General features: G+C 34.4%; 1 long non-coding RNA gene across 1 annotated transcript; it reads left to right on the top strand.

Annotated features, from left to right (window-relative positions):
• Window positions 1-1,121: 1,121 nt before the first annotated feature.
• On the top strand, window positions 1,122-6,589 carry LOC121602313. Its single transcript, XR_006006353.1, has 3 exons — window positions 1,122-1,196; window positions 6,242-6,411; window positions 6,501-6,589. It is a non-coding gene; the product is annotated as an uncharacterized LOC121602313 (long non-coding RNA).
• The last annotated feature ends 2,257 nt before the right edge of the window (window positions 6,590-8,846 follow it).

Below are 8,846 nucleotides of genomic sequence, written 5' to 3'. Positions count from 1 at the left end.
GGCACGGGCTGAAGCTCAAGTAAGGCAAGCCAGGGTGAAGGAGGGAGAGGAGAGGAAGAAGCGGACGAAAAAATGGGCGCCATTATTTTTTTTAAATTTTTTGACCGTTTTTTTTTTTTTGCTCCGCCGCCGCCCGAACTGCCCGAACTGCCCGAACTGCGCGAGCCAGCGCTGGAATCGCTGAAGAACAGCGCGTCAGACGAGCCAAAATCTGCGCTGGCCAGCGCAGATTTGGTGCATTTTCTGCGCTGGAAACTGCTCGAATTTGCGCAGCGGGGTGATAACTGGAGGTGCTCGAAGTACTCTAAATGGTGCGAATTGGTATCCCAAATATAACCGTGGCTGGTGTAGTATTTTCTGGTAGCTGAGGATTTGACGTCGAACGATAGGTTTGCGAAATATATCTAGGGCTTCTTGAATGGGAGTTTTTTGTATGGAGTTTGACAGTTGGAGGCTGAAATCATGTAAACACTCCATACAAAACCACACAAAACTAGCCTGTAATTTTCAGTCTAGATTATTCTAGCCTCAAAGCTAGAATTAGATTCGAGTGCCTGCTCGAAAACACGGTGGTTGTTTACATTTACCCAAGGTGCATCAAAGAGATCACGTGGTGGAATCTAGAATCAAAGTGTATGTAGTTCAGGTGGTCTCATTGAATGTTTTTTTAAACTAAATTTGAATATCACTTTTTGACAGGATGGGTGAAAACTTTGTGTTCAAACAAGCTTTCTTGAGGCTTGACGAATACTCAAAACACTCTTAATATTTTCATTCAGAAGCAGAAGCGACAAAACATCAGCCTTCAAAATTCATACACCTTGGGATAAGCCCACCTGTATATTATACTCACTTAGATAGCTGCTCGAAAACTGCTATACAATGCAAACAGCTGACAGGCTGAAATTTCAGCCTACGAACTTACAACGGAAAGGGGCCCCATTAACAGGAAATAATCTCCATTTATCGGCCCAGCATAATCGATGTGCACCCGTTGCCACGGTGCCTTTGCCTCGGGCCATGGTATCGGTGCCGAATGTGGTGGTGATTTCGCCGCAGTGAACAGTTGCAACAAACAGTTTGCAACGATGTCAGCAATATTGGTGTCGAGATGTGAGATGTACACATCGAGCAGCTGTTAAACTACACATCGTGCATGCCGTAGGACACACAAACGATAAGTTTCGTTAAGTCAGGTATTGTAAAATTAACACTATGGGATATATATGAATATTAGTAAAAAAAAAAAAAAAAATATATATATATATATATATATATATATATATATATATATATATATATATATATATATATATATATATATATATATATATATATATATATATATATATATATAAATTTATAAAAAAATAAGTAAATAAAAAAATAATAAAAAAAAAATATAGGAACAATTATAGTTTTTGCGAAATAATTTTATTGGACTTAAACGTTAATTAATTATGTTATTTATTATGATTGTCGTTATTATTTAATGGATCGAATTTAATGAGTAAGTTAAAGGATAAATTATTCCAGTTAAGGTTAATACAACATAAATTAGAGTATTTACCAAAGAATATTAGAGTTTGTACTGTAAGTAAATATAAAATTTTGGCTAGAGAACTATTAACATCCATACAATCGGATTTGATAGAGCTCGGAGAAGCCATAAGTGAAGAGTATTTAAACAAAATTAACAGTGAAACCAACGAATGATTTTCAGCGATTGAGTTTCGCATAAACAATTACCAAATGACAAACAATTCCCAAACAGAAAAAATGGCGCATTTCGATATTAAAATTGCAACATCTCTTGTTCAAACATATGATGGATCAAAAGAGAATCTTGACTTTTTCATAGATTCTGTAAACTTACTTAAAGAGATTACTCCAAATGATCAAAAGGTAATGCTGGTAAATTTATCAAAACACGAATAACAGGGAAAGCCAGAATAGGATTATCACGAGATCTGGACAACATCGATGAAATTCTAGAAAATATAAAAGTAAGATGTGAAGAAAAACAAATCCCGAAAAAGTCATCAACCAATTAAAAACTATCCAAGCAAGACAAACCACTAAAATTTGTGAAGAGGTCGAAATCTTAACTAGCAAATTAAAAGGACTTTATCTAGAACAAAAATTCCCGAAGAAGTAGCAAACAAAATGGCTGTTAAAGTTGGAGTTGACACACTTAAAGAAAAAATTTCCAACTCTGAAACAAAAATTCTACTTAAAGTCGGACAATACCCAACAATTACAGCAGCTACACAAAAGGTATTAGAAAATGAAATCGAAAACAATAATTCAAATCAAGTTTTAGCCTTTAATAGAAACCAAAATTTTTCCACAAATAATTTCAAAAGATTTCCTAACAGCAAAACAATAAATTATAATAGATATAACTCGAAACCCAAACTTCCAAAACAGAACTAACAGGAGGTATTATGAAAGTCCAAATTCAAATAGAACGAACCCAAATACATATACCCCAAATAGAAACCGAGATAGACATTTCTATAGGAACCCTAGACAATATAATCAATTTGGAAGACAAAATACACAGCCCAATAACTTCTCAAATCAACAAGCTCGTAGAATATTTACTACTGAAGCTGAAGAAGAAAAGGAACAGAATAATTTTTTAGGCCAAGCCCGGCAGGAATAGAACAGCTGCCGGTAATGACATTGAATTTATCTGCCAATAATTCAACTACAATTAAAGTAGAAAAAGCTGCAAATAAGTATAGTTCATTATTTATAGACACAGGAGCAGCAGATTCATTATTTAAAATAGGAAAAATTAGATCTCAGCATGAGATAGATAGCAATAACAAAGTTAGACTTACAGGAATTACTAATAACTCTTTAATTACCTACTAATTGTAGTTCAAATTTAATATTTAACAACGCAACAGTTAGTCATAAATTTCACTTGATTCCAGATATTATAGAAATAGAAGCCGATGGAATTTTAGGAAGAGATTTCTTTACAAAATATAAATGTAAGATAGATTATGAATATTATTTGTTAAATTTTGATATCAATGGAATCTCAATATCTCATCCTATAGAAGACAATTCACTCTTAATTCCAGCAAGAAGTGAAATTATTCATAAAATACATTTAAAGAATTTAAAAAAGATTCAGTAGTTCATGCACAGGAAATAACAACAGGAATATTTTGCGCTAATACAATAGTTTCCAAGAATAATCCATGTATAAAATTTATTATTACTACTGAAAAAGATACTATTATTAACACGAAATTTTTCAAACCTACAATAGAGCCAATTAATAACTTTGAAATTTATAAAGTAGCAGAAACTAAAACAAATATGCATAGAGTTAAAGAAATATTAAGCAAAATCAATTTAAAAAATTATCCAGATATTATTAGCCAAGAAATAAGTAAACTAGTAAATAAATTTTCTGATTTATTTTGTTTAAATGAAGACCCAATTACAACTAATAATTTTTATAAGCAAACAATTACTCCTAAAGACAATATTCCTACATATATACCCAACTATAAACAAATTCATTCGCAAAGCAAAGAAATAGATCAGCAAGTAAATAAGATGTTAGAAAATAATATAATAGAAAACTCCGTTTCCCCTTACAATTCACCAATTCTGCTTGTCCCCAAGAAAACAGGAAACGATAAGAAATGGAGATTAGTAGTCGATTTTAGGCAATTGAACAAAAAGATATTACCAGATAAGTTTCCACTTCCGAGAATAGACACAATATTAGACCAATTAGGAAATGCAAATATTTCAGCACTCTAGATCTGATGTCAGGTTTTCATCAGATCCCTTTGGAAAAAGAATCGCGAAAATATACAGCATTTTCTACACCAAAAGGACATTATCAATTCACAAGACTGCCTTTTGGACTAAACATAAGTCCTAACAGTTTTCAGCGTATGATGGCAATAGCAATGGCTGGCCTCACACTGAAATAGCATTCATTTATATCGATGATATTATAGTAATAGGAAGCTCAATGAAAAATCATATAGAAAATCTTACACAAGTATTTAATAGATTACGATACTACAATCTTAAATTGAACCCAGAGAAGTGCAAATTCTTTAAATCAGATGTTACATATCTTGGACACAAAATAACGGACCAGGGAATATACCCTGATGAAACCAAATTCGAAACAATAAGAAAGTTTCCTATACCAACTAACGCAGACGAAGTTAGAAGATTCGTAGCTTTCTGTAATTACTACAGAAAAGTTATACAAAACTTTGCAAAAATTGCAAAGCCACTAAATGATTTATTAAAGAAAGGCACACTTTTTGAATGGAAAAAGGAACAACAAACAGCATTTGATTCATTAAAGGAGCATCTGCTATCTCCAACCATTCTTAAATACCCAGACTTTAGCAAAGATTTATTATAACTACAGACGCATCAAACTTTGCGTGCGGAGCAGTTCTCTCCCAAATCACACATGGGCAAGATTTTCCTATTGCATTTGCAAGTAAAACTTTTACTAAAGGCGAAAAGAATAAGAGTATAATAGAAAAAGAATTAGTAGCTATACACTGGGCAGTAAATCATTTTAAACCATATGTTTATGGACGGAAATTTACAATCAGAACAGACCATAGACCACTGGTTTATCTCTTTGGTATGAAAAATCCAACGTCAAAATTAACCAGAATTAGACTAGATCTGGAAGAATTTGATTTCACAATACAATTCGTAGCTGGAAAAAGTAATGTTGCAGCAGACGCATTATCACGAATCGTGTACAATTCAGATGAGTTGAAAGAATTGATCCAAAAAACTAAAGAGGAGGATATTAAAAGCATTAAAAACAATTCAATTATGGTAGTTAACACAAGAGCAATGGTAAAGGCGCAAAAGAAAGTAAAGGATACACCAACAGCTGGAAGAAATAAAGAAGAAGTAACTAATCAAGTATTTTGGAAGACAGATAGACCGTCAGAGGTTAATAAGATTTTGAAAATTAAGTCAGAAGTTAAAAGAAATGGAATAGAAATCAAAGTATGTAGTCACAACTATAATAAGCAACTTGGAAAAAGGGTTATCCCTCTTAACAATTCTAAAGGCCAAAATGGAAGTCAAGAAATAGAACTTGCTCTTCTAGATATATGCCAAATTGCTAAGAAATTTAACCGAGACAAGTTAGCAATATCAATTGAGGACAAACTATTCGAATATTACTCTCAATTAACCATAAAGGAAATAGTAGACACAGCAATTTTCGGTTACGAGATAATTTTGTTTGATCCACCTAAATGGATAACAAGTGAGAAAGAAAAGTTGAAAATAATGGAAAAATAGTCATACGCAAAAGACTACAACAGTACATAAGAACAGATTAATCAAGAACTAAATGAATAACGCAATTCTTTCGCTCATTCACTCAATCTTACGTTATTCACAAAAACGGGGGAGGTGTAGCATAGGTTCGACACCCGACACTATTAGACTTAGCAAATTAGAATTAGATTAGAATAGCAAAGACACAATTATTAGTATAACATCCGCTATAATAATCTGCAGTAAATTCATTACATCCTAGACACAAACCGCACTAAGGCTAGAATGAAACAGCTAATGATAGAATGAAATAGCATGATAAGTGGCGTGATCGTATTCACCACACACTCAAAAGAAATAGTTTTTACAAGTATAAAATTTTAGATTAAACATTATCAGAACATAAATTACTGTAATTAGATGCACACAAATATTAGACATAAAAGTGCAATATGTTCTAATCCGAACCAACTAGATAAATAGGGAAAATTTAATATAGTTCATCCATTGCGCAGTAGTATAATACACATGGAAGGACGATGTTACCTAATGTACGCAAAAAGTCACGTACGCATAATGCGATAGATAGAGCAGGATAATAAATTGTAATCATGCATAACGGAGCGGATAAGCTAAATATGCCCATAAGCGCAATGTAATTATCTAGTATATATAAATTTTCCTTAGCGCGTAACGCTACCATGGCAACGGGGTGACGCCGTTACGGTGACGCTGTTACGGCGACGCCGTTATGGTGACGGTGTTACGGAGACGGTGTGTTTCTCATTGGTTGCTCTTCTTCGTACACGTGCACCGTACTCGGACACTTTTGCTGACCGGCTGTTTTGATCTAGCAGTTATTTTCAACCGTTCGGATTCGATCTGGTTGATGGAATTGTATTTGTTTTTTTTTTTTGTGGAATAATTTTTAAAGCCGTTGAAACTGTTTTAACTGGTGCTGGGCCAAGTTTTGTGTATCAATTGAATTGCTTGGGTGTTGATCAAACGTGTGTTGAGGTGAATCGAGCTTGCGGAAAGAAAAGGCATGTCGATATTTGCAAAAATGGTGCTTTCGTCTGACCAATTCCAAACGCGAACAGTTTGGTAAGTTGAAGGACATTTTTTGTACAAATGTGTGTTGTACTAACCATAAACAATGTATCTTTTTCATGTGTGTATGAATCCTTGACCAGCGTGATCCAATCTAATAACTTCAAGAGCATCAAACGGCAACACAGATGGAGATCCATACAGTATGAAGATGAATACAGATGAAGATCTATTCTTTTTGGTGAGTATTTAATCGCACATCGATATATTTCACAGCTGTTAGCAAATAAATTAACCGACCGTTTTTATTTTACCTATAGCTTTTAAAACAACGAAACAACTCAAGAAGACATAAGGAAAAAGGTCGCTCATCTCGCACCTAAAAACAAAACGGTGGGCATGTGAAGTATCCCGTTTCAAGGAGTGTTAGGAGATGTACGTTATGAATGGACCAAGCAAGTACAGGTAACTAAACGTCCAGTTGTAGAAGCCGAACGCAATAGGGTTGGTGGGATGGACAGGCCCAACAGGCACTACAAAAAAAAATGTACAAAGAAAAAAAGAAGACATACATACGCGCAGTAACGTAGCTGTGAATGAGAGTTTCAATAAAGAACGTACGGAAGTGCTCCGGCAAGAAATTAAATCTTAACAACCATCGAATTCTCTACTTTACTTTCCGAAATCAGCCAAGGACGTGTGTGATTCCTTAGCAAAGCGAAACAAAATCGCAATTCGATTAACGACTTTATTCAGATGCTTTAGCGTAATCATATATCGGCATATAACTGGAAATGAAGTTGATTATGGCAAATAATTGATGACGATGATGATTTATACAAATGCATGTTCGACATCGCCCTTGAAAAATTCATGGAAAATATCATAGAAAAGGAGATTAATTCCGATTGGCTTTTATACGATGTTAAATTTAGCAACAATGTCATAAACACAATTACAACGCTGTCGTTTAAAAACGGTGTTTCGATAGCTCTTATTTCAATGAGTTCTTTATTGCTACTAAAAATTCATAGGTTCAATTTTTGCTCTTTAATGTCTCTACACAGCCGAAGTTCTTCTCTCCACAGCCGAAGCTCACCTCTCCACAGTTCATTCTCTATTCTAGAAACTCTCCAAATTCCCGTTAAACATTTTCAACCTGCTTCCCCAAGATTATGCGTAACAAACGGTATTACACTCATTCAATATCACACTCATTAAATCTTTTACAAAAAAGACCTGCGTCCTTCTTAGTTTGGTTGATGTTCATACATATTGTTTATGTTTTCAGGTATCAAGTAATGCAGGAAGAGGAATATTCAAAAAAAACCCACCTGTCCAATTCAATCTTTCAAACTGAGATGGATGCATTATGGGACAAACACATACACACTTATTTCTTTGATGTGTTGAAGAGAAATCCACACACTTAAACAAACAACAGTAGATTTTGATATTATGGTACTCCTATCACACAATTCAAGACAATAATTCCTGTAATTTTACGATCCACCTACGTTGATGAGATCAACGATAGCTTCAAATTGTTGCCACCTAGGCGCCAGTGGTGCCGTTTCCTGAATATAACATTAGCGTCCAAGTGCTGCAAGCCTCATCATCTATAATTTATGAAACTCAAAAACCAGTGATTATCAATTTACATTTAAACACTCAAAGCAAAACCGTGAATGTTAAGCAGAATGCAAGTTGTTAATCATAGAGCTACGGTGTTTGATTCAGTCAAATTACATTTTATACAATAAAATCCTGCAGAAGGTAGAGCACAGATTAACACGTTCAGTCCTATAGCGGTCTACAGGAACCACCAGCGAACTTTCCCGTACGCCAGTGGCGGTCCCTGTGTCTTTTGATGGAAGATGGACAATCATTACGATCAACTGTACTCTGCCTTCATGAATGAAAGCAGTGCACAGATTGAATTTCGTGTTCTAAGAAACATTGCGGTTGATAAAAATCTTATCGGACACACAATGATGATTGATGAACAGTTGAGTTGAAAACTTAGCAAAAATTAAATCAATTTTGCATCGTGTTCTTCTTCTTCTTCTGATTGGTGTAAACATCCTACGAGGACATGCCGGCCTATACAGGCTTTCAAGACTTCATTCAATACCACATAGCCGCATAGTCAGTCCTTACTACGGGGGAGACGATCCATTCCAGGCTTGAACCCATTACGGGCGTATTATTGAGTCGTTCGAGTTGACGAATGTACCACGTGACCATCCCATTTGCTTCGTGTATATTTGGTTAAGTTAAACTTAAATTCAGTTAATGTAGATGGAACGGAAAGTTAGTTAAATTCAATACCGGGTTGAACCTATTGATGGTAGTTTGTGCAAAGGAGGACAATTAGTTCTGTCAATGGGATTTGCTGCAACATTACAATGATTTTTTATTTGTGTGATGTAAAATAAATTTAAAATGTGATAACATCTTTAGATATCCAGATAAGTTGATTTCTAAAT

Source organism: Anopheles merus, unplaced genomic scaffold (genome assembly GCF_017562075.2).
Source record: "Anopheles merus strain MAF unplaced genomic scaffold, AmerM5.1 LNR4000408, whole genome shotgun sequence".
In the NCBI taxonomy this organism is placed as follows: domain Eukaryota; kingdom Metazoa; phylum Arthropoda; class Insecta; order Diptera; family Culicidae; genus Anopheles; species Anopheles merus.
Note: the sequence above shows the minus strand (reverse complement) of the source record. Positions and strands in the feature narration are given on the sequence as shown.